This window comes from Aethalodelphis obliquidens, unplaced genomic scaffold, assembly GCF_003676395.1.
Source record: "Aethalodelphis obliquidens isolate GAN/ISIS:26980383/991018 unplaced genomic scaffold, ASM367639v1 scaffold112, whole genome shotgun sequence".
Classification (NCBI taxonomy): Eukaryota; Metazoa; Chordata; class Mammalia; order Artiodactyla; family Delphinidae; genus Aethalodelphis; species Aethalodelphis obliquidens.
In genome coordinates, this window is record NW_020838056.1 from 908,101 (window position 1) to 933,921 (window position 25,821).

Here is a 25,821-nt window from a genome sequence, read left to right on the forward strand (position 1 = left end):
CACTTGGTTATCTTTTTACACCTTTTCCTTCTAGAGCTAGCCACTTGGGTTTGACGTGAATTAATCCATTTTGTGAAACTGCAGAGGACAAATGGTTCTAAATTTCAGGCTGTGTTCCTGGAAACCAAAAGTGTCTCCAGCTGGTTTAACAGAGGAAGTATTACCTGTCATGATTTCAGACCATTGGCACATCCAGCAGTGGTTCCATGGAGCCTGAAGGTACAGCGTCCCTTCACTAAAACACATACTTTTGAATCACCTTAGGCAAAGAAAGAAATGCCCAGATTGTTTTTGCACTTCCGACAGAAACATTAATCAAGGCAGCATTGCAAAGAAGGCCCGTTCCTTTTTGGGACAGTTAACTCTATCAAATCCACTAATTAAACATTTATTGAACACTAAGACAATGAGCTTCCTTTAGAGAGAAATGGATGCCTGGCTCCTTTTGATGAGGATCCTTAAATGAATGTGTAATTGGAATTGTTAAGAAGCCCTCCTTGAAAAGAAACAGAAACAGTAGAAAACAGTGAAACGAGGGTGTGGTCTCTTGTGGACAATCTGAATCTCCTTGGGAAGAATCCTCCCCCAGCAGAAAGGTAAGACTAAATAATATTCCATGCATTTATAAACAATAACTCCCGACTCTCTAAGAAGGCTCGGCTCGTTCAAAAAGATTTCTTTTCAACAACCTGCAAACACTGGACAAAAATCAGAATCAGCTTTTCATTTAGCAGTTCATCAAGTGGGCTGTTTATGGATTGGGGCTTTTGATTTGCAATCCATCATCTCAGGGTTCAGTGTTATCTTTTGATTTCTTTCCAGCTGAACAGACTAAGTAGTTGCAAATACCTCTTGTCAGACTACATGGTTGGCTATTCTTACACACAGAAGTCATCTAGGAACCCACTGGGCAAATTCGGCGGAGAGCCACTATGGAAAGCTTGCATCTGGTGTGCACTGCGGCACGAGGGGGGGCAGTGAAGGTGGTGGGAGGCGATGTCCATGGTGGTGGCGGCGGCAGCAGCAGTGGTAGTTATGTTCATGGCCGCTTCAGCTATGCCAGGAACACTTTTCATGCTTGGAGTTATGTGTTCTCCAGGCCTTCATTGGCTTGACACAAGAGTCTCTGCCATACTAAGGAAGTACATTTTAATGGCTACCATAGAAGGTGTAAGGAGAAGCAATGGAGACATCGTCCATCATATTCAAAGAGCACAAAGGTATATGTTTCTCAATGTTTCTAAGAACTAAGGCAAACACCGCTGCATTGCTAAGAAATCATGCTTTGGAGACATACCTCCCCCAAACATACACACACACATACACAAATACACACACACACACACACACACACACACACACACACCTATTAAAAATTTCAAAATGGTTGCAGATACTTCATTCACAAGAAGGTTAAAGGCGTTTCCCATCGAAAGAAGGATTAACTTACCGGAGGATTCTGGGACTGCAGATGTATACTGCGACAAAATCCTAAATTCATCGAAAAAAATCATTTCTAGACTCCAGCTGCTAAAAATAATAGAATTATAGTAAATCATGGATAAGATTAAAACAAGCCATTTTCACATTCCAAAGTGTTCAGGAAAAAAATGATTCTTTTCTTTTAACTCCTTTCTTAAACAATGCAAATTTTAAAGTAGCTTTTTCTTTCCAGAGCACGCAGCGCCATGAAATCGATAATTTTTGATCTTTCGGTTAGTAGGCAACATGGTGAGCTATTGCAGGGACTGCAGGCAGCAGACATGTTCTTGTCAGCTAAAAATTTTCATATTGTTTTTGAATCCATTGAGATTTGTAGATGTGATACCACTGGTTTTTTGTTTTAGCTTGCACTAGGCTATAGGGACACAAACCCTCAGTTTATCGACATATCCAGGTCTATTGCTTTATATATATTAAAAACAGGGAGTCTTACTGGATCTTAAACAAAAAATTATGTAAAAGGAGTGGCTGGTGTGATTATAATCCCATCATGCAGGGTCCACGGTTCCCATTTAGTGAAATTTCGCAGAGGGCAACTTCTTAAGAACATCCCTGCTGTGCAGAGTGAAAAGCATGAACAAACCAAAGACAGAATTCATCTGTGTTTATATTTTACAAACAATGAAAAACCTACTCTTTGTATGCCTTTTTTCCCCCACCTTATTATTTCATGAAAACTGCAGCATTTTCCCCGCCCCCATCCAAACACTCACCACCCCAGCACTGCAGTATTCCGTCCCTCTGTTGCTTCTCCTTCGTCTTCTTTTTCGCTTTCACAAATTCTGCACGCGCCATCTTTGTGTGGGGTGATTCTTTGCTAATTTCAGTTACCCATTCTCTCACAAATCGGTTCAGAAATAGAAAATTATAGTGTGCTTTGGGGCTTAATTTGCCTAAATTTCTCCCAGCCTTCCCTTCTGACACAGAAACATGGAAACAACAGGGAGGGGGGGCAAAAAAAGAGATATTTCTATTATTGCCATAACCTGTTGTATACAGTGGTGATAAAAAATATTATTAACATAATAGCAACAGCTGCAGCCTAAATAGAAGCTATGAGATAATTAATGTGCTACAACAAATTAATTTGCTGCAGGTGCCTCTGCTGCGAACTGAGTAACCCATGCCATATAAAGTCTAAATAAAATGATGAGTCCCCCCACATGCTAAAAGAATACAGAGCAAAACGTCTTGTTCAGTAAATATTATGCGTGCCTATTGTAAAAAAAAAAAAATCCTCCCCAGCCCCTTCCCCCCCTGTCCCCCACCAACCTATCTCAAATGGTTTAGTCATCAGTGGATAACAGTGGAGTTGGATCGGGTGTTTATGTGTATGAGTGTGTATGTACGCAGGTGGAGGGTATAGCTTTCTTAAACATATGGAAGTTTGATGCTGGGTCTTAGCTGGAAAACGTATGGAACAGCTATAGATTTCTTTTTAAAAATCAGCTCCATTGGTTTTAAAACAAAAATTAGTGTATTCATGTGTATAGCCAGAAGGAAAATAACAGTGTTGAGCTGTAGCCCATCTTTTAAAGATGATTAATCTTTTAAAAAATCACCTCTCTTACAAAAAAAGGAAATGTGTTTATAGTGTGGCACTCTTCATTGATGTGAAAGAGAGACTTTTTCTTTACTCTCACTTGCTGTCAAGTTGAGTGTTTATGGAGAATGATTGCTGGTTATATCACAAGTGTGTTCCAGAAATACACCACATGAGACAGGGCAGCATGGACAGGGCCTGGGGAAGGTCACAGTGCCAGAAGCAAATGTCCATTTTCCATTTTGCACCACTCAGCAAAAAATAAATTTGAGCCTAGAAAAGTGGAGGAACATATAGATTGATTTTTTTAACTACTTGACCAAAAAAAAAAAAAAATTCTCTTAGCATAGGGATATAGTCATTTCTGAGTTTTCTCCCAATAATGCTACCGAAGGAAATGACATTTCTGTTTTCATTGCAGCCTCAGTTTGTTGTTTGTTTAAAAGTCAAAAAATATAAATTTTACCATTGATCTAAATTTTCAAGGATATTGTTTATTCAAATTTACTTTATTGGATGATCTTAAATTTTAATTCTAAATCTTACAATAAATTAGATCTATAGTTTCTTAAACAATGCATAGATTTTTTAAAATAGCATTTTGCTTTAACTTTGCAGAAATTTTATTTCTAGGAGAGGATATAAAATTATTCAAACAGAACACTGTTCCGGCTGTATCCAGAAGGGACACTGCATTTGCACGGGTTTTCTTTTAAATATATTTTACTTCACATATTCTTTCAGGTGGACAGCAATGCTCTGAGTTACCACCATTCTCTAGACGAAATTACCGTGTATTTGTCACACCATTTCTCATGCAGTGACGGACATACATTTTACTCCATCTTTCTTTTGTTTATGCTAAAGCTTTTTCTTCATAATCCACTTTCAAATCTGCCCACATTTTGAATTTATGATTATAGAATCTGAATTAGGGGGGAAAGCAATAGAAACAAAGGCTGTATTGTTTTTCTCATAAAAAGAGGAGAAACAGCCAATTCTTTGATAAAAATGAGAAAAGTTGATAAGTATGGAATATATCCATCTCCTCTGGGATTTTCCAGTAATTTTGATGTTAGTCGACTGTGTCGTTCCACACAAATGGAACTCTGTGAAATCATATAGTTCTATAATTATGAAATCAATTAGAGAAAGAAAAAATGCTTTAATTTCTGTTGCTTTAAGGGATCATCCATTCAAAATATTACCCTTCCCCTATAAACTGTATTAGAATCTAAGCTATAAGAAATCAAGACTGTAAGTGTCTAACACACATATTCCTCTTTCCTGTGAATGTTCTCTTTTCATAGCATCATGATGCCAAATCTCTCAACCTTTCCTCGTAAGACTTGGTTTTCAGAACCCTTATTCTTACATTATCAGAACAAGGGACACTGTGCAAGTTCTAAATAGTAGAAAATGATTGTTGTAAACCAGCTTGCTCTGGGGTGGTTTGTTACACGGGAAAAGCTAACTAACATAGCTAAGATGATAGAACTTTTGCCTTGTTTTTAATAATCACATCATACCACAGGTTTATCCTGAGCTTGTTGTCTTCTAAAACAAAAATGTCTAAAGATTTCAAATTATGCAGTCTGGTTAGTAAAAAAAATTTTGAGCATATGCTCTCTAGATGTCTATTTATTTAAATCATATACAGGTACTGCTGTCAATACATATATGAAATACCAATGAAGCTCGGCTTCTTTTTTTTAAGATAAAAAGTCAGTATAGGAGTTGCAGTATTTTATTTCCTCATCCCAACAGATCCTCCTGGGCACCTTTTGGGTTATATTCCCACTATTCAGGACCACTCTTCTAAAACTATGAAATCTTCCACAAAATCTGCCTTAAACCATTGTTCATCTATTCTGAATGTGTGCAATTTGTTTTTTAAAACTAAACTCAGCTTTATTTATCATAGTTGCTGATTGTTGCAGGACCCTTTTGGAAATTACACATTGATCTTTTCTATTAACTGAGTTCAAATAAACCCCTTTGGTAAAAAAAAAAACCCACCATTTGTGTTTCTAGCAAATGTACCTAGAATATATACTGGTTTGTGGGGTCTCTTGCATCACCATCTTCTCTTGGTATTTAACTCTTTTGTGTATGTGGATATGTATCCCATTTCTTTCTTTAACTATGTTTTAAGAAGGGGGTGTTGGGGACTTCCCTGCTGGTCCAGTGGTAAAGAATCCGCCTTGCAATGCAGGGGACGCGGGTTCCATCCCTGGTCAGGGAACTAAGATTCCACGTGCCGCGGGGCAACTAAGCCCAAGCGCCACAACTACTGAGCTCACATGCCTCAATGAGAGAGCCCGTGTGCCGCAAACTACAGAGCCCACGTGCTCTGGAGGCTCTGCACCACAACTAGAGAAGAGAAAACCCGCATACCACAACTAGAGAGAAGCCCGCCCGCCACAATGAAAGATCCCACGTGCCACAACCAAGACCTGACAGCCAAAAATAAATAAATAAAAGAAGGGGGTGTTGATGACATTTTCAGCAAAGAGGATGAGGATGCCTTTTCAATGTCAAAAGATTCTGAGATACCTCACATGATAGTCGCTGTACTTTTAGTATCTGTTGATTAAGAATCTGCATGATGACAAAAAGCTACTATAAAATCAGTAAGGCTTTTAAACAAATTTATGTTTTATTAGTCACTGTGGAATCTACATGAATGTGAATACTAATCACAAACATACGTGGAAGACTCATTTTTCAGTGCACAGACGATTCTTCATGCCCTTCTGGGGTATTTGGGCCCTTGCTTAACTTGGTAATGAGGAAGCCACTGCAGGAATGAAAACAAGAAACACAAATCCCACTCTGTGGTGCACTAGTTCAGTGACCTGGACAGACTCTTTAACCTCTCTGAGTCCTGGCATCCCCTCTGTAGTGGCAGAAACAGCAGTGGTGGCGGGAGTCACAGTAATCCAAATGGTGACATCCATTTGCTCAGGTTATAAGCTAGATACACAGAGCTGGAATTTGAACTCTGTACTGTCCAGTGCAGTAGCCATTAGCTGTGGGTGGCTATTTAAAGTTAAATGAATTAAAGTTAAAATAAAATAAGGTTAAATTAAATTTTAATTCCTCAGTCTCATTAGCACATTTCAAGCACTCAGTAGCCACAGTTGGCTACCATATTGCACAGCATGAATAAAGAGCCATCATCGGTTCCATTGGGCATTGCTGAACAAGACTGTCCAACTGCAAAGGCTGTACTTTTGCCACTGGATTTGAATCTTCCTTACTCATACATTCCTTTACTTTTCCATCCATTTAGCAAACATTTACTGAATACCTACTACATGCCAGGCACCATGTTGAACACTGGGGAGTTATCTCACTGTGTTGTTGTCAAGGGCAAATGTATAGACATAAAAGAACTTTTTAAACTATAAAGTTTTAGATGAAAGTGAGATACTTGTAGGTTGCAGTTGCTATAATAGTAGGACTCCGCTTCATTGAGGGCAGGGTCTATGTTACTCTTCTTGGAATCCTCTCCTCCCTCCCCCACCCCACCTCCAGCATGTACCCATCAGATGTGAATGCACAGCTTCCCATTATAGTGCCTATGTGTCAGTTTTTATCCATCCACTTTCTGAACCCTTTTCCTAAATTAGGGGAATTCATCAGGTAGCGTATGGGCCGTGGAGCTGGATCATGGGCATGATGCCTCAGCTCAGCCAATCAGATTCTCTGCTTGGGACTTTGAAACTAGAGCGCATGACGTGAAGAAGCAGGTTTACTTATTTCAGTGACTGCAGCAGTAATGTCCACTTTCTACGCAACTGTCACTTTACCGGATCTACGATGGTTAATCTTAAAAGCAACTTTATTTTGTCCACCCCAACCTGACACCCCCTTAAGCCTCCTTCTTAGGGGTGGTCCCACCATTACCATTGGATGCCACATGAAATGAATGCCCGTGACTTTCCTGGTCTTTGTCAGTTAACCAAGTTTTCTGGTCACTACGTTGCAAAACACGGTCTCAATTTAACACTTCCATCTTCAGTCGAAGGTAAAAATTCTCCCCTCGTCCCAGCTAGGGCTGCGAGGAGGGTGGCTTGACTCCTGCCTCACACCGTCATGTCCTCCCCGCCACCCAGTTGCTGTTTTTGACCCTTCTGGGGTTGCGGCCATGAGGAAAGGTAAGAGGAACGTAGTATTTCTTAACAGACTAGTTACTGTTGTCAACTGGCTTTTGCTCTCTGGGCCCGGCCAATGATTAAAGGTGGCCCTGTTGTGGACATTTTTGTGGGTTCTTGGGCAGCTCCCCTGCCAGAACACTCTGCCACTGCCTTGGGTACGGAGTGACTCCACAACAGCCCCTCTGACGTTCTCTTCAAGGATCTGCCTCCAACCTCGATCTCTCATCCCTTTCACGTCCTCACTACGCTCAGTTCTGGGTCATCTGCTTTGACATTTCTGCCTGGTGACCTGCCCCATACCTTACTCTGACATTTAAAAATTGTCATATCTTTGTGGCTCACTTGAACCTTCTGGCCTGACTTCCTGCTCCCCTAGGGAGAGCAGTGAGGGCGATGACAACAGTGACCTCATCAGATGCTTCTGTGGGTATTGTTTCCTCACCTCCTTGGGCTTCAGCTTTTATTTTGAGCCTGTTGCTTCTACCTTCCTGGTGATTCTGTGAATTATCTAATAGCCTTTCAATACATTCTTTTTCTGCTTTAGCCAGCCAGTCATTTTCTATTCCTTAAGTTCAACACTTGCTCTGATAAGCATTTCCATTGTAATGTGTTTTTTTAAATAAATTCATTTATTTTTGGCTGTGTTGGGTCTTTGTTGCTGCGCGCGGGCTTTCTCTAGTTGCAGCGAGCCGGGGGGGGGGGGGGGGGTACTCTTCGTTGTGGTGCGCGCGCTTCTCATTACGGTGGCTTCTCTTGTTGCGGAGAACGGGCTCTAGGTGCGCGGGCTTCAGCAGTTGTGGCTCGCGGGCTCTAGAGCGCAGGCTCAGTAGTTGTGGCGCATGGGCTTAGCTGCTCCGCAGCATGTAGGATCTTCCCAGAGCACGGCTCAAACCCGTGTCCCCTGCATTGGCGGGTGGATTCTTAACCACTGCACCACCAGGGAAGCCCCGTAATGTATTTTTGACTGTTGTCTACCTATCTCCCTAGTTTGCATCTAGTCACTATATCTCCAGTATCCTTTCACATTGCAAAGCAACGCAGGCACCATGTACAACAGTCAAACAAATCTGAAATATGTAACATGGAATAAAAAAGTGCTACATAATTCCATGCCCCTCAGATTTCCACGTTCATCAGCATTTCTAAATTTATTTTGAAGCAAATAATAGATTCACATATTTTAAATATATTTCACCCTATCCACAAGTTACCATCACCACAACCCTCACCTTAGCTCTCTTATTTCTTCCGTATCCCGCCACTTTCTCTGTGCATATGTAAACAAACATGACCTTGTGTTATTTTCCTTTTACCCTCCCCCCTTTTTACGCAAAAGATAGTATAATCTTCTTGCACTTTACTTTTGTCACTTAACAACGTATCTTGGAAATCTCACCACATCCACTACCCAGAGAACTGCCTCAATTGTTTTTAAAGCTGAAGAAAGACAAATACTGTATGATATCGCTTCTATGTGGAATCTAAAAAAATACAACAAACTAGTGAATATAACAAAAAAGAAGCAGGCTCACAGATACAGAGAACAAACTAGTGGTTACCAGTGGGGAAAGGGAAGCAGGGAGGGACAACATAGGAGTAGGGGAGGAAGAGGTTCAACTATCATGTAAGAAATAAGTTACAAGGATATATTGTACAACATGGCGAATATAGCCAATATTTTATAATAACTATAAATGGAGTATAAGCTTTAAAAATTGTGAATCACTATATCGTACACCTGTAACTTATATAATATTGTACAGCAACTATACTTTTTTAAAAAGCTGCATTTTAACTCTCCCCTTCCCATCGATGGACGTTAGATTGTTTCCAAGAGTTTGTCATTACAAATAGCACTGCATAAATCATCTTACACGTGTGTCATTTACGACAGGTGCAAATCTTAACTGTAGGATAAATTCCTGGAAGTGGGACTGCTGAGTCAAAGGGTATATGTACCGGGAGGGCGGAATCAGTACTAGGTACTGTTAGATTCCCAGTAACTAGTTGGCACTCCCAATTGCCATAGATAGGTGTTGTAACAGTGTCTGTTCTCACCAGCAATGAGAGAGAGCCTGTGCCCTGGGAGCTTCACTGATGGAGAGTGTGGGGAAAGATGCTGCCCTGCCTGACCCACACCCGCTAGAAGGTCTTCTCTAGACCAGCTGCCACTCTGCCCCAGGGCTTCTTTCTGGCTCCAGGAAACAGGCTTGACCTGTGTGTGAGCCAGGGGGATGGACAAGGCAGAAACTCCTGAGAGTTCATTCTCCACAAGCAACCATCAACCAGTGGTGGTAAGGGAGTTGGTGGATAAATACCTCAGCTTCCCGTTCTTAGAGGGGATAACCCTGGAATGTGTTCTGCACTGTCCCCCACGGTTCTCCAACTGGGCTCCAGGCTTGGCTTCAGAACACGCCCTTCTTAACACCTTTCCCTTTCCTCCTTACTTCCCTACCTGTGTTTCCTGCCCTCACCTCCCAAATAAACTACCTACACTGAAATATTCATCTCAGGGCCTGCTTCTGGGAGAACCCAATTGAACAGCCTGTCATCAAAATTTTGGAATTGTATGAATGATATTGCAATGTCATTTGGATTTGCATTTCTCTTGTGAGTGAAGTTGAGCACATATTCATTCATTTGAGCTATTTTTAGTTCTATTTCTGTGAACTGATAGTCAAATCTTTTGTCTATTAGTCTCTTCAATTTCTATAAAAATCACTCCATAAGAGGAAGATTAGCTCTTTGTCTGCAATATGAATATTTTTTCCAGTTTGTTGTCCTTTTTTTTCTGTTCTTCTGCTTTCTTTTCTCCTTCTCTTCCTTCTCCTCTTTTTTTTTTTTTTTTTTTGCCATTCAGAAGTTTTACTTTTTATGTAGACAAATTAATCAATCTTCTCTTGTCTCTTCTGTATTTTGAGTCATAGTAAGAAATGCTTTCCTCCGTTCCAAGTTATAGAAGAATTCCATGTTTTCCAATAAATCTTAAAAAAAACCTTTAGCTTGCATCTTTAACCCACTGGAATTTATCCTAGTGGATATTCATCAACTATTACCTTCATCATGCTTCTCCTGCACTGTGGTCTCTCCTAGAATCACAATCACCCTGAAACTGCCCTTGGATTACTTTGAGCGAGGTGTCCTATTTCACTGCCCCAACCTATTTCCTCTTGTAGATGATTATAGATCTCTTGGCTTTCCTCTTAAGTTGGCCTTTACCACCCTTAGTAGCAGAAGAGTTTCCTGCTGCAGCCTTTTTCTACCTGCAATAGCTCCCCTGTATCTTTTTCTTACTGAGCCCATAGTTTATCTCATCTGATAGTGTACATTTTCTTCCTTTCCCACAACTCTTCATTTTTTCCCTTTTGTTCTGTTCAAAATGGCAGAGCAACTTGTGTGCCATTTTCATACGCTATTGGACCGGATGTCTCCTCAAGATTGCGGTGTGTTTTTCCTTGCAGCCTCAAAAAGTAATGAAAAGGATTGAGAGTGCCACAAACAATTTTATAAATCTGTGGGGTCCTTTTGCAACTCGGGATGTTGCGGTGTACATTTTAAATTTATTTTTGTCTTGATAATTATTCACTCTTAGGGAGAAAAATACCAAAAATAGACAGACCGACAGACAGATAGATAGACAGACCTGATCTGTATTCATCTATAGAGTGTTAAATAAGTCACCCAAATCACATCTGCATATGAACTTGATTAAATTCTGTTGTTTTGGCCAAAGTGGACAAATTAGAAGGATTAAACCTTTTTTTTTGATTTGTTGCTGCCTTTCTGTTTGGCCATCCCTTAGGTGTGCTTCTAAAAATACTGCTCTTGCACTTTTGGTGCTTTTTTATGACATTCTAGGTCAATTCTGCCCCCTAAATGTGGGTGAATCATACTCAGTGATCTTTGACCTTCTTCTAGTTAAGTAACACCCATGGAGGGCTAGTCTCTTCTTGGAATGAAAGAAGCCCATCATGTTCTATTGGCCTGGTTAACTGTCCTACCATTGAATCAGAGGCTCTATTCAACGAGAGAAAAGGAAACCAGCTATCATTCCTTCCTCCCACGGGCCTTTTAAGCTCCTTTTGCCCACAGATGCCACAAAGAAAATGCATCACCTCTGTCTGTTTACTCATCTGCCTCTGTGTGTACCAGACTCTGCTTGTTCTACCTGAGAAGAGAATATTCCTGCCTGCTGCAACTAAAGTAACACAGGGTCCCCTTTCATGGATACCCTCCACGGCCTTTCTTCCTTTTTCCTGCACGAGACCACGGGAGGAAAATTGGGCGGTGGAGTGCCCATCTCCCTACCAGACCTTCATTCTTCCTGCCTGTTTGCAGTGTTGCCTCTGTGGAAACTTCCATCACAGACGTCTCCTCCAGGCATCCCCACCTTCCTCATCAGCATACTCCTCCCCTGAGTGTCACTAGCTGTGGGATTGTAAGACTCCATTATAATAAAGGTGACAATGACAGATCTCAAGGAAGTCGAGCTCCAAAGTGAGGGAGGGAGGCACATCAGAGAGAACGGGCCCTGGGAGCCTGATAATGAGAGGGAGAGGACTTCTTCTGCTTATGGGTGAAAAAGACAGGGAAGTCTCTGAAGACAAAGCACATAATAATGTGATCACAGAGCCCTCCTAATGGGGCCGATGTGATGTTCAGAACATATATTCTTTTCACTGCCTTACTCTTATGTTCCAGCGGAAAGGTCTTCAAGTGAGTGTTTACTCAGTGTACCTCACTCGGTAACACCACACTCTGGGCAGGACTTTTATTACAGCAAAGTTACATGCAGGTATATGTTTAATTGACTTAATAACCCTGGGGCTCATAGATAATTTTTTCTAAACTCTTTGTCTCAGTTACAAGAATTTAAAAAAATGTTTTGTCAGACATAAATCCCTTAATAACGTTGTCAATTTATTTCTTAAAGATTTTCTAACACGCTTAGCTGGGTGCTCCGTTACCCTTTTCTTCTCCTAAAAGGCGGCTTTTTTTTTGGAACAGAAGTGTATAAACTGGGTCAGCCATCATGGCCAGCTTCCTGTGTAAGGAACGCCCTGTTTTCTCCAAGCTGGAATTTGGAGATGCAAGACCTCTTTAGGCAGTGACTTGAGGTCCTCTCGGTGTTCAGGAAAGAAACAGGCCATAACTCTGCCTCGTGTGCTGGAGGGGACTGCTGCTCTCACGGTAGCTGGGGATGCAAATGTTCACGTTTCTCTTGGACTGGACCCGGGCCGGACCTACTGGCATGGCTTGGTTGAGTTGATACAGCCTTTCCCTTTCTTTCTGTTGATATAGCCTTTCCCTTTCTTCTGTTTCTCAGTCCCTGAGTCTGGCAGTCAGAAAGGCAATCGAAGTCATGACTCTCCCAAGTGCATGTAGATAACAGAGGATTTTCCAGAGCTATTTGTTCCCAGAGGGCTTTCTGGATGGTTCCTGAAATTAGGAACGAGAGGGATGGTCCACCAGCCCTAAATATTTTTTGCTTAGGACTAAGGTTTTTCCAAATCCTTAGTGGGAATAAAGAATGCTAATGGGTATGGGGGTTTCTTTTTGGAGTGATGAAAACTTTCTAAAATTGATTGTGGTGATTGTTGCCCAATTTTATCAATATACTAAAAATGACTGAATTGTACACTTTAAATAGGGAAATTGAATGGTATGTGAATTGTACTTCAACAAAGCTGTTATAAAACTGTATTCATATATTTGATTGTTAATAATTAATCCTATTCTTAGAGGATCCCATCCTTAATGAATCTAATGATATGCATCTCTCAAGACCAATAGGAATCACCTGGGACTAAGGGCAGGTGTCAAAATAGATGAGCAGAGTTGGTGCAAAATTTGTTCCTGTGACAGACTCAGAAGCTCACATAGTTCTTACAAAACACTGTTATGCAATTCATTCATTTCAAAATAGGGAATCTGAGTTTTGTATTACTTACTTACGTAGCCTAAGATTAATTTTTAAAATGTTAGGGTAAATAAAAGCTCAGAAATACACATAGTCTTCTGGTCACCACTTGCCCGTCACCTGCTACTTCCTGATTCACTGGCAGGAGGGATCACACACAAACATTCCCAGTGGAATTCTGGGGTCGTGTACCTCAGCATTTTCTCAGGGCAGCTGCAGGTAGGGTCAGGATGTTGGGAAGTCATTGAATCCAGGGCTTTAGAATGCCTGGGACCCCTCCCCTCACTTTGGTGTTGACCTCCAAGAGCTAGCACCTGTGTTTCTTTTTTAGAAGCTGGTCCTCCGTCTATAGGGACCGTCTATAGAGAGCCAGCAGTGCCTAGGAAGAGATGTGCCCACCCACACGGGGCGTGGCCCTCAATCAATGACTGATGGGTGCACACGGGGAGCATTGAAATGCCAGGTGGAGACGACTCTGAGGCATCACTCACACTCTAGAGCCCCTTACGGCAGCGGTCCCCAACCTTTCTGGCACCAGAGACCGGTTTCCTGGAAGACAATTTCTCCACGGAAGACGGGGGGAAGGGATGGTTCAGGCGGTCATGTGAGTGATGGGGAGCAATGGGGAGCGGCTGATGAAGCTTCACCTGCTCGCCCACCACTCACCTCCTGCTGTGCAGCCCGGTTCCTAACAGACTGGTCCGCGGCCTGGGGGTTGGGGATCCCTGCCTTATGGGATCAGGCAAGGCCCCTTCGAGGGTCTCTGCGGGGGAACGCACCTTTGCTTAGTTTCCTCCCCTTCCCTGCTTCCCTACAGGTCTCCCCTGGGAGCACTTCCTCTAGAAATCCCCTGCACAGGGATCCTCACAGCAGAGGCTACTTTCAGGGGCCTGACCTAAGACCAGAGTCCACATACCACGGCTAATCCGTGTGCTGGTGGTTAGCGTGCCTAGGCACACTGTGGGTACAACTGGTCTCCGAGTCTTAACTGTGTGAATCCAGCCTTTCCCTCTGGAAAATTGGAGTGCGTGGGCAGGCAAGGGGTCAGGTGGGACTTGACAGAAGCAAGATGTGGAGAGAGAAACACAGGGGTCCTGGAGCAGGGCCAGCTTTGTGGGAATGCGATCTGTGCGGTCACATAGGGCTCTGCACTTAGAAGGACCCTTAGTTTAATGCTCTTACATCGTCAACTTGAAATTCGTAATACTTTTTGAAAAAGGGTCCTGCACTTTCATTTTGTGCTGGGCCTTGCACATTATGTAGTTGGACCTAGTCTATGTATCTAACCATATCTGAAGCTACATACTCCTGGATGTTTTCGGTTTCACAACCCAGCAAATGTCCTTTGGGCTTCTGTCATTTGCAGCATATAGAGCTATGAGCACAGTGGGTTCCCAACTGCAAATGTCAGAAACTCATTCTAGCCGGTTTCAGCAGAAAAGGAATTTGTTCAAGCATTATCAGGTAACTCAGAGAATCTGAGAGGTCCAGAGGAACAAACCTGAACGCCCAGCGGCAAAAAACAGTGGCCAGATTCTATCACAAATAGAATACATCCCTGGACACAAATATCACGTTCACGTACCCGAGTCTGGGGCTGGGATGCTCCTTGGAACCTTTGTCACAGGGAACTGGATACTCTGCCGCTTCGCTCAGCTGAATGGGTTCCGCGCACCACCAAACTCTTCATGGCATTAGCTTCCCAATCGAAGTCTCCTGTGGGTATCAGGTTGGTGAAGGCTATCTCGTGCCTGCACCTGAGAAGCAATAGCAGCTGGGCAAGAGGCATTCTAAATAGCTTCTCTCTTGCATTGGGTGGGGGCGGGAGGGGGGCAGTCATGAACCAGGGAATTTCCCCAAACACAGTAAAGGCATTGAAAAACGTTGGGAGGCATCCACGGGTACCCACTACCCACAACTTACATACATTCGAATTCTGCTGCTGACTGTGCGCATAGGAAGTACTTCATAAACGTGGAATGAATCCCACACACTTTCTACTGCTCTCAGTGATTCAGGGGTCTCCCAGTATGCTCCCCCCAACCAACCCTTAGGACATCCTACACCTTGTTGCCCTTTCGGGGCTGCCCCAGGCCCACTTTTCGACCCCATGTCCCTGGTACTGTACTATTTTCCACCCATCTGGAATCCCAACCAGGACAATACGGGTACGTTTCTGCAAAGCAAAACAGAAACAAGCCCTTAGGTTATAAGGTGTTTGTTTACCTGGAGGCAGGTGGAAAGTGTTTGATAGATGTTGTTGGCTGCCACAAAGCAAGTCCCACACACTTACTGCAGCTGGCAGGTAATGAACCTATTTCTATGCAAAAAAGGATCTCTTTGTTGCTAATCATTTTTATGCCGCTTCCACCTTGTTCAGAAGGAGTATTTTTCGGAATCAGGTGTTAACAAAATAATGAACCAAATAAAATGTACAGTTAGCAATTATCAGTTTCCTTTGATGAATCCGCCCTCGAGTTTGTTATTGCCAAGGTGATGTAAAAATTAAACAGAAGAACAAAAGAGTGCCTTTGGGAGGGGCATGAAATCATTTAAAAACAACTGTTTCATCCATTTTGTACCGCTGTACTGAATACATTTATTTCAAAGGAGAGGCTGGAGTAGAGAGTGGAAATGGGCGGAGGGCCCGCCATGGACACCAAGCTCCTTCAGGCGGGGCTTCTCGGCTGTTTTGCAGGAGGCTCTGGGTAGCCTGTGGGGAGAACACCTTGGTGTCAGAGGGATGAGGTCAGGCAGACGTCAGCGGGGCCAGAATCACGTCTAACTGGTGTGTGCTCGGGGCTGTGCAGGATTTGGAACACGGAAAGAGCAAAGAGCTGTGTCTTGTCTCTCTCTGCCCTGGGTGAGCTCATTGGCTCAGTTTTTCTGAAGCTTCACTGCTGGTTGGGGTGGGGTTGGCATGAACCAGGGCTCCTCTAAGACGCTCTTCTCTCCCCACACCCCGGTTAGAAGGATTGTCAACCTTCATTCTGCCAGAGAGGTCAGGCATTGCTAGAGCCTTCAGTGTCCTTCAAGGTGGGGGGGGGGGTGGCTCTGAACTCTGCTTCCCTGGGAATCAGCGAGGAGGCTATGGTAGGTGCTCAGAAGACATTTGCTGAACAACTGCTTGTTCACTTTAAACATTCATCTGGGCTGTTTCCACTACAGCATTCTTCCTCTTTCTGTGCTGCCCGTCAGTCACTATGGCTTCTTGGAATTCTGACAGAAAGCATTAAAACATAAAATGAAGTCATAAATCATTCTCCTGAATGCCAGGAATACACATCCACCCTGCGTGGACTGCCCCGCAGTTAGGGTCCGCTCCTGCACCCCCAATCCTCAAGCCTGGCTCCTCTGTGTTGCCCAGGATGGGATAAGAACACAGGTCAAATTCCATGTTTCCACTGTGAAGGAAGCAGCCACCTCCTTAGAGGCAGTTTCTGAATAACCTATGCTGTATGTTTTCACTGACCTTAAATCCAAAGCCAAATCGATGTAGAAGAGCCATAAGGATGAGACAGGAAGCTTGAGAGATTCACTTTTTAAGGGATCAGCCATGTCTGTGAAATCTCATCTCGGCTCCTAAGTGCTGGTCTTCACGCCTAATACAGTGCTTCTCATGACCTCCCCTGTGGCATCCAGTGGGCTCTGGTCTCACCTCCTATCATCTGTAAGAGATGACGAGGCTTTCTTCACATTGAAGGGGAGACACAGGACACACACTTCTCAGCTGCCATCTCTGGGATGCAGAGCACACTTCCTCCTGTCCCTGGTGGAACCACGGCAGTGGGTTTAAATCCACAATCAAACTCATTTCTGGGCATGTGGGAGGTCACTTTCTGAACTGAGGTTCCCTGCCTGCAGCCTCCGAGATCAGAGTGACCAAGTAGAGCTTCCTCTTTTTCTCCCCAAATTTGGCCAAGACAAGATCTTCCAGTAGGCCAAGCTGCAACTCACCACCAAGATACTTCTGCATTTTTTCTGTTCAACGGGATGCCTAAATCCACAAAGGGGGCAAAAGCAACTTTTCAGAAGGGATGCCAAATCAGCTGCTGATTACCCGTGCTAGAAGTATACACAAAAGAATAAAACACCATGCTGTAGATCGCCCTCCCCGTTCTGCTCTCGGAAGAGCTTTGGCTTCCTGAACCTAAGAAACATCATGGCCTGGCAGTGTAGGGCATACCCATGATTACAAATCCCGGCTCTGCCACTCTCTGTCTATGTGACCTTGGGCAAGCAACTTGACCTCTGCGACTCAAGTTGGTCATCTGTAAAATGAGGGTAACGATTGTACTGCGTCACAGGGGTGCTGTGAAGATTAAATGAGACAGGGCATAGCCTGGTACCTGGAACATTCAGTAGGAGCTCAGCGAACATCAATCATTACCCCGTTACTCAGATGTGGGCAGAGGAGAGAGACATAAGCTTCCTGTGAACCTGGAATCCTGAAAGGGGTGCAGGAGCATGAACAGCGTATTGGGGCAACTGCTATTGCCCTTTCAAGTGGCAGCTGGGAGCCTTCAACTCTGACCAGCCTCCCCCGCATGGATGGCTGCCTCTGCCTGGATGACCTTTAAAATGGGCAAAGCCATGGGCCCAGAGGCTTTTGCTCTCCCTGTGACTGATTTGTCTAATTATCATTCTCCCTGGGATTTGACTGACCAGAGGTGAGCTCAAAAGAAAAGGAGGGGTCAAATATCAATAGAACCTTCTGCCCAGCACAGAGGAATTGGAGTTTTCTGGAAGCTAGGGCAAGCCTTCCAAAGATTTTCAGCAGGAGGGTGGCAGGATCAGAATTACGTTTCTGGAAAACCACAAGGGAAGACATTGTACACCCACAGGTGTCTGTAGAGGGCCATAGAGTCAGGCAGGAGGCAGGGGGTGAGGGAGACCTGCAGTGGACTCCCCAGTTGCTCAGGGAAGAGATGACCCACCTAGACCAAACAGGGCAACAGGAATGGAGAGGGAGAACGAGGAAAGAAGGCGTATGAGTGAGTCGAGAGGTAGAATCAGCTGTGCTTTGTGAATGACTGGGTGCAGGAGCGGGACTGTGGGGAGAGCAGCTCTCACGGTTCTGGCTGGAACGTGACGCTGCCCAAGGCAGGATGAAGAGCAGGTTTGGGGGAAGATGAGCTTTGGGACATGCTGAGTTTGGGATGCTTGTGGGAGGCCCCAGTGGCAGCTCCTCCCTGAAGATGCGGGCTCAGAGTGGGTACGGTCTGCACTGGGGTGGTTAGTTCCAGCTGTGGATGAGCTGCCCAGGGAGAGAAAACTTAGATGAGCACAGTGATGGCTTTGATGTCAACTCAGCTGAGTTACAAATCAGCGTGGCCTCAGCATGGCAGGGCACCGCCCACCCCGAGGTCCTTGGGTGTGGGGGGGTGTCCAGGCTGTACCTCCTGAGACCACTGCTTCTGGAGAACTTGGAGGAGAAGCAATGTGGAGATTCTGTGCAGGGCTGAAAGCTGGGGAGCCGAGCAGTCTCACAGGAGTGTCAGCCCTCCTCTGGTTCCCCGGCCTTGCACACAGTGCCCCACTCCCTCTCCATGCCCTGCACAGAGCCACAGTCAAGTGGGAGGGAAGGCCGCCCCTGAGAAAATTCTCTGCCTGCCCTGAATCCCTGGGGATGCCTGCCAGGGAGCACTGGGCCTCTGGGGAGCTTTGCTTTCTCGCCTCTGAGGCTCTGCAGAGCCTTGGCTGTCGGCGGGAGACAGGAGGGCAGCATTCCCTGAGGCTTGGCACTACTGGGGGCGGGGGGGCAGCACGCTGGTTCTGCTCCGGCAGAGACTTCACAGGTGAACACTGCGGGTGCGGTCCACAGCCGCCGAGGAAACACAGGAACACTCCAAGCTGTGCCTTGTACAACCAACTAAAGCAAAGATGGACAAAGTGACTCGGTCTCCTTGAGAGCCTGCTTGTGGCACAAGATTGATGATGGGGTCCTCTGCAGTCAGGGACGTCATTTATTCACTCATTGTAGGTCTTGGGGAAATGCCACATCAAAATGGCCTGAATCACTAGCACATCCATAGGCTCACATACTCATGAATCCCCTACACTCTCGGCGTCAAGAGGAACTTCATCATCCGTCCATCCATCCATCAATCCACCCCAGAGACTGCCACTGTGCCACACCCTCAAATGCATGTAGAGGACACAGTGGTGAATCAGACACGAACCTAAGAAATGCACAGCCTGGAAGGAAGAGAGGGATAAATAAACAGCCCCCATTATCTCCACCATGATAGTCTTCCTGTTATGATTGGTAGACTTCAGAACAATGGTAGGGACACAGAAGTGGGCGTGATCAGTTCCACTTAGGTTGGAATGGGTGGCTGGTCAGAGAGGACATAGCTTTTGAGATCAGTCTTGCAAAAAGCAAGAGGGATGTTTAGCAATATGCCATTCTGTACATCTCCAAAGTTCCTGAAGTTCTAGTAGTTAATCTTTGCTACCTTGAACTAAAGACCAAACTTGAGGTCTCTGGTCTATGGAATGGACTGAAGAGCAATTGATTCTTTTTAAGGTCCTGCTTAGATATTAGAAAATTACTTAAATTTAACTTTTCCAAATATTTTGAAATATGAATAAGTGGATAAAATTTCACTGAATAAGAGAATGAGTCTTTTCTAAGAGCCCTGGTTATTGTCAAAAGAAAGAAAAAGGACGGCAAAAGGGAGGTTCTTTTGTTACAAATGGGCCTTTATAACTTTTAGGGAGGAGGAAGCTAAAATATGGAAATTTCTATCACTCATTTTTATTGTGTTTCATAATCACCTGATTCTGTTAAAAGGAGTTGTTGTTTTTTTTTAAACTCTCACATGATTTAAACTATCCTTTTAAAGTAAGTAGAGAGACAAGAATTCCAAGATGTCAGAAGAATGGAGGCTATACTTACTGAAGATGCGCATTAGAATCACGTGGGCCCCGCTCAGTACTTTGTTCCAGCATGCCCCATCCCTGCTCTGACGAACTGCACATCCCCAACTCCAAACACATGACCTGGGAGGGGGTGTGACAGTTACAAGACTCTGACCCCTTGCTGGGGGATCACGTGACCCAAGCAAGACCAATCAGGGTCCGTCTCTGAGACTTTTCGGTTGGAGTTGGAGAAGGGCCCTGTCCCAGGGGTTATGGATCAGAAAGGAGTTGGAGTTGAAGAAGAAGGTGGCCTTATTCTCTACCACTCGGAGAAAGCCTGTCTGCTGTGGGAGAGAACGCACCAAGCAGATATAAGCAAAGCAAAGGGAGAGACAGAGAGCTCTGGTTTCGTTTCTCATCCCTAAAAAGATACATAAAAATGAGCTTTGAATGGCTCAAAAGGATTAGGAAAAATAGGTCAACTAAGAGAATCCAAATGTAAGTGGTTCATTGGGAACACTCAGTGTGGTAGAGATAGAAACATGAGACATGTTTTTCCTCCCCATTGCTGTGCTCTGTGATATCTGCTTCTCTTGATCTTTAATTTATCTTGGCACAGTCCACAACTTTCTGGCCACTTTCAGTGATTAAATACAGCCAGGTCCTAATAAAAACACCAATCTTCTATCCAGTGCTGTGATTTCTCCTCTGCCATTGCTGCCTAGACTTGTGGCTCAAAGGACTAGTAGGGAGAGAAAACATGGTCTTCCTTTCCCTTATTTCCCATCGCTCATGTTTCTAGCTGGTCTACACTGGGCAGTAGGGGAGGGATGGGAAGAAGGGGTCAACTTACACAACTCTCATGTGGTAAGGGGGCCTTGATTTCTCTCTGGTTCAGTACAGCCTGCCAGGTGATGCAGGTTCCAATGGCTCCGAATATGCTTTGCCTAGATAAGTGACCGGTGGACCTTTTGTCTCATCTGGGAGGCTGAGAGGAAATGGAGCTGCCAAGCCATATGAAGCTCCCACTAGAGATTTAAAGGAAGATGAATGGTACTTAAGTAACAAGAAGACCGTGAAATCAAACCATTAAAAAACAATTTCAAGACGAGTCAACTTCCCTCACCTTCTTTTCACTGTGATAAAGCCCCCCAAAGTCATCGGATGGTTCTTTTGATCTTGCTTAAGTTGACTGTGTTGACTGTCTCACCATTTTCCACCGGGGCACAGAGGTACTCCTTGCTTTGGGGGAAATGCTGCTTCTGGGAGATGGGGAAAGGGGAGACTCCCACTTCCTTCCCCCACTTTCTCCAGTTATTTTCCAGTCTTGAGGACAAAGCTGGGATTTCTGAGGCTGAACTCACCAAGGTTGCCTGCAAGCATACCTAAAAGAGAGAGTCTCACTAGGTTTACTTTTCTCTGATTTTTAAAAACCTCTTTCATCCAACGTGAGCACTCTGTCACTCTCTACCCTAGAAACTTGAGTTCCAAATTGAGGTCCAGAAGGGATTCGTGTGGGTTTTTGGCCCATGGAGCAAGATGCCTTTAAATCTAGTGGTGATGGTGGTGTGAGTGTCACCTAGGATGACATACATTTCTTCTTCTGTCCCAAAAACCCAACTTCCCAACTTTCCATTTTTTAGTTTTTGATTTAAAAGTTAATTATACAAATGATAAAGAAATGCATTCTCCTTGTGAAACATTAAAGCAAAACACTTTGGATAAGATTACAGACCACTTTGACAAACAGTGCCACCCTCCCACTAAAGAAGTAATAGCTATTGCAGGAAGACGTGTACCCCCTAGTTCTTTTTCTACTCATCAACATGCATGCTATGTATTTATGTCCCCATAGAAAACATAAAGAATGTGTGTTTAAATTTATTAAAGGCATTCTGTTTTGCACACTCTTCTACAACTTGTTTTTCCATTTGACCTGGTCCTTCAGGTTGGAAGGACTGAACTCAGAGCTCGCTCTCTGGTAACACAGCCTGGAGGGCATGAGGGAGGCTGAAACCCAGCCCATCTCCGCTAGCTTAACCCAAAGAGAAGGCTGTCCTTCTCTGACTATTCTAATTCATTCAAAGATATGGTGTGTGATGTGGTGGCCCTGGATGGACCCTCCATGCTCTATTTAATTGCTTCGTAGTATTCCCTTAGCGTGGATACACTGCTTTCGATGGATCCATCCCCGTGGTTGGACATCTAAGTTTTTTCTAGTTTCTCATGATCGTAGGAAATGCTGCCATGAAGTTTTATGTCTATTTCTGTGCACATGTGCAAATATTTCCCTAGAGAAGTAGTGAGATTTCTGAGTCACAGGGATACACATTTTAAATTCTACTAGACAATGTTAAACTGTCCTCTGAAGGGCCCCACCAATATGCAGTCTCACCAGCAGTGTACAAGAGTGACCATTTCCATCCTCCTCACCAATACTGAATGCTCCAGACTTGGATCTTCCTTCCAATTGCCGTCCCCTTCTTAGTGTGCGTCTGGTCGACCCTACCGCTCTGGGGTTGTTCCCAACCCACTGTCTTATTTTGTTCCTGGTTTCTTCATCAACTTGATCTCAGTCTTGGCTCTCTGGCCACCTGAGTTTCCTTCTCCTTTGTCCTGACAAGGAGCGTCTGCTCTCACGCTGGCCTGAATTCCAGGTGGCAAGTGAGCAGGAGAACAGCTCTGCCTCCATCTAGCTGTGTGACCATAGATGAGGCCTCAGTTTCCCCATCAGTAGCATAAAGGAACTGGGTTCCAGGAACTCCAGGATCCTAGCTCTCACTTTAACCAGGCGCTCTTGCCCGCATCAGAGCTAACCACCGTTTGGTCCGGATGGAATGCTTTACTGCAAATGCCCACAGTCAGACATGAGGCATCTGAAGAAGTGACGGGTAGGTATGGACTTTATTGCTCCAATAAATTATGTCACCATTCATTACTGTGTTTTCATGGGTGAGGATGGGTGACGAAGGAAGGACCTTTCGGTCTGCCCAAGCTCTCCACCATGTAGTGAGCCTTTCTCAATTAAATCGGGCTTACTCACACCTCTTCAGCCACTTCCTTCTTGCTTTTCAGACCAGATCTTCCCCATTTATTCTGAAAATATTTATTGAGCAGCTGCAACATCCCCTTCTCCACGACCACTTTTGCAAGGGATGAGAGTAGAAGATGCAGGGGGTGGAAAAGGGCTTTTCTGAGCTGCCTGCTCTCATGGCTTAGTTCACTGCTGTCTAATAGAACTGTCTGAGATGATGGAAGTGTTCTCCAAAATCCGTGCTGTCCAGTATGGACAAACTGAAGTGCCTTGGACCACTTGTTATAGAAGGTGTGGTTGGGATCCCTGTGCCAGTGCATAATGAATTTAAGGAAGCAATACAGTCCTGGGGGGCTCACAGCAGACACTCCAGAACTCAGTCCTCTCCACTCTCTTTAAAGCTTCAGTCTCTTAATCAGTAAAGAACTGAATCGAGGATGAAAGGACATAGCGTGTTTAGGCCTTGACCCAGGGCCTGGCCCACTGTAGATGGCCAACTGGGGTATTCCCTTCCCCTCTGCTCTGCTGTCTGGGTTCTCAGGACTCCTACATGCTTCAGACAAGTAAAAGTTTCCACCATGAGGAGGCGGGACTCAGGGAGCAGAGCCTATGCTTCAGGTTGGAAGGACTGAACTCAGAGCTTCTGGGAGGGGCAGGCTGAAGAGGCCACCTCCTCCTTCAAAGGCTTCCAGAGCCTCAGACTCTGATTCACCCAGGTGAGTTGCATAACTTGATGGACGCCACAAATCATATCACTCCCACCGTGGGGATTTCCAAGGGTGGGAATTTGCCTCTCCCACTACAGCCTACCTGGACAGGTGTTGGAACATAATAGGTATTCAGTGAATAACGGTGGGTGGGTTGATCACCCAAAGTCATGTAGTTTGAATGGCAGCCAGGAGCTATGAGTTTTAGATACCACCCCCCACCCTGCCCCCAGCTCTGTTCCAGGAAAACGCAAGGACTTTGGGGTCGCAAGTTAGGGCTGGACCCTCAGCTTTGCTGTTGCCTGGCTCTGTGATCTTCGCAAGTGCTGACTCTGTTTGTTGTCTTTATTTCCCTGGTGCCCTCCAATTCTGGGACCTGAATATGTATGGCCTGCTTTTGCTGGGCAGGTCCTGAGGCTGGCATAGGCGTTAAGGACACACTTCTCCTCAGGCTGGGGTTTGTTCTCCCAAACCCCCGCCTCCTCTCCACACAGCGGAGCTTGCAGCTGGCTTCCTGTGGCTCCAACAACAGGCGGGCGGCGTTCTCCTTCCCTTCCCTGACCTCACCCAGCAAGCACTCCAGAGGCGGTCAAAACAAACAGGACTTGCGCGACCCGGCCAGGAAATCCAGAACAAAGGAGGGCTTCTTTTATCAGCTGTTTCCTTTTGTCAGAAGATAAATCGTGAGAGCAATAACCTTAAAAAAAAAAAAAAAAAACTGGAACAGAAAGAGAAATAAAATCAGTTAAATACTACTTTGATAAATTTGAGTAATTCATTTATTTTTCATTCAATGAGTATGTGATTATTATGTGTCAGGTACATGGAGCTGTGGCTGTTTCATGGTGTACAAGACATGCAGTTTGACCTAGAAGAGTTCAGGGTTTAGTGGAGATTAGAAATAAGAAGCCGATAGGACTACAGTACAGTAGGACTAGGGGTCACTGACTTGGTCATTACTGTGTCCCTACTGCCTGGAATTCGGTGGGCATGTAATGGGTGCTTAATAATGATCTGTTGAGTGAATGAGGACAGATGCTTGGGAAGCCCATAGGAGGGGTGCCTAATCCAGAATCCAAAGCTTCTTGGAAGAAATGACAGAGAGACCAGAAGACTTGAAGAAAAGGCAGGAGTTAGCAAGGCAGAAGTGGTGAGGGGAGGTAGAGAAAGATGGGGGTGGGCAGGGGTTGGGTGTTGCAGGCCGAGGAAGCAGCATCGGGTTGAGAATAAGGGTCTTGGGTGAGTTCAAGCAAATAAAGTTGCCAATAACTGACCACTTTTGACTAAGAAAAACTGCAACATCATATGGTTCAACCAAATACTTAAAATGTCACTGAATAATCAGAGACAAGATCACGTGGGGCCGTATAAGCTGTGTCAAGATATTGAATTTTTCTCCTGAGGGCATAGAGAGGCAACGAGGTTTTACTTTTTTCTCCCCCCTAAAATAAAACTATTTTTTTTCATATGGCTCTATAACCAATACATGTTATTATTTTTAAAATTCATATTATAACAAGAGTGAAAAGAAAAAAGATAGTAGTCATCTTTGATCTCACCAGCCAGATAACCATGGCCAGTTTGAACCGACGTAGTCACAACAGTGTGCTCTACCTTTTCCCGACTTTTCTCTCGAGTTGTATACATGAAGAGGAGCAGGGCATGAAGCTGCTACTTAAAAGTTGCCAGTGGCCTCTGTGTCTAACCGAGGCAGCTGTAGGTTACCATGGAAAAATTCATTTTTGTTTTGTGAGCAATCAGAGTGGGAGAAAGACACGGCAGGACTTTTTTGGGCTTAGTTGTTGTATTTCCTCACACATGGCTCACGTGAGGTTGCTCGGGACAAGGTGGATACATAGGTACAAGGTCAAGGTCAAGGGCGTTGAGATCTAACATTTTCTCTAAAAGACGAAAACAAAACCCAAAACATTGGAAATTTGAAAAATGGAGAAAAATTCAAAAAAGAAAATGATCACCTGAATCCTACCTTGCACAATCCCATTATTGACATTTTTGGTATATTTGCTCCCAGAGTCCTTTTTCTCTATATATTGTGTTCATATACATAGTGATAGATCAAATTGAAT

At 44.4% G+C, this 25,821-nt stretch overlaps 1 long non-coding RNA gene across 1 annotated transcript; it reads left to right on the forward strand.

The window, feature by feature from the left end:
* Positions 1 to 3,479: 3,479 nt before the first annotated feature.
* Positions 3,480 to 24,446, forward strand: LOC113615085 (uncharacterized). The gene is made up of 4 exons (XR_003430905.1): positions 3,480 to 3,491; positions 6,174 to 6,179; positions 14,505 to 14,515; positions 22,855 to 24,446. It is a non-coding gene; the product is annotated as an uncharacterized LOC113615085 (long non-coding RNA).
* The last annotated feature ends 1,375 nt before the right edge of the window (positions 24,447 to 25,821 follow it).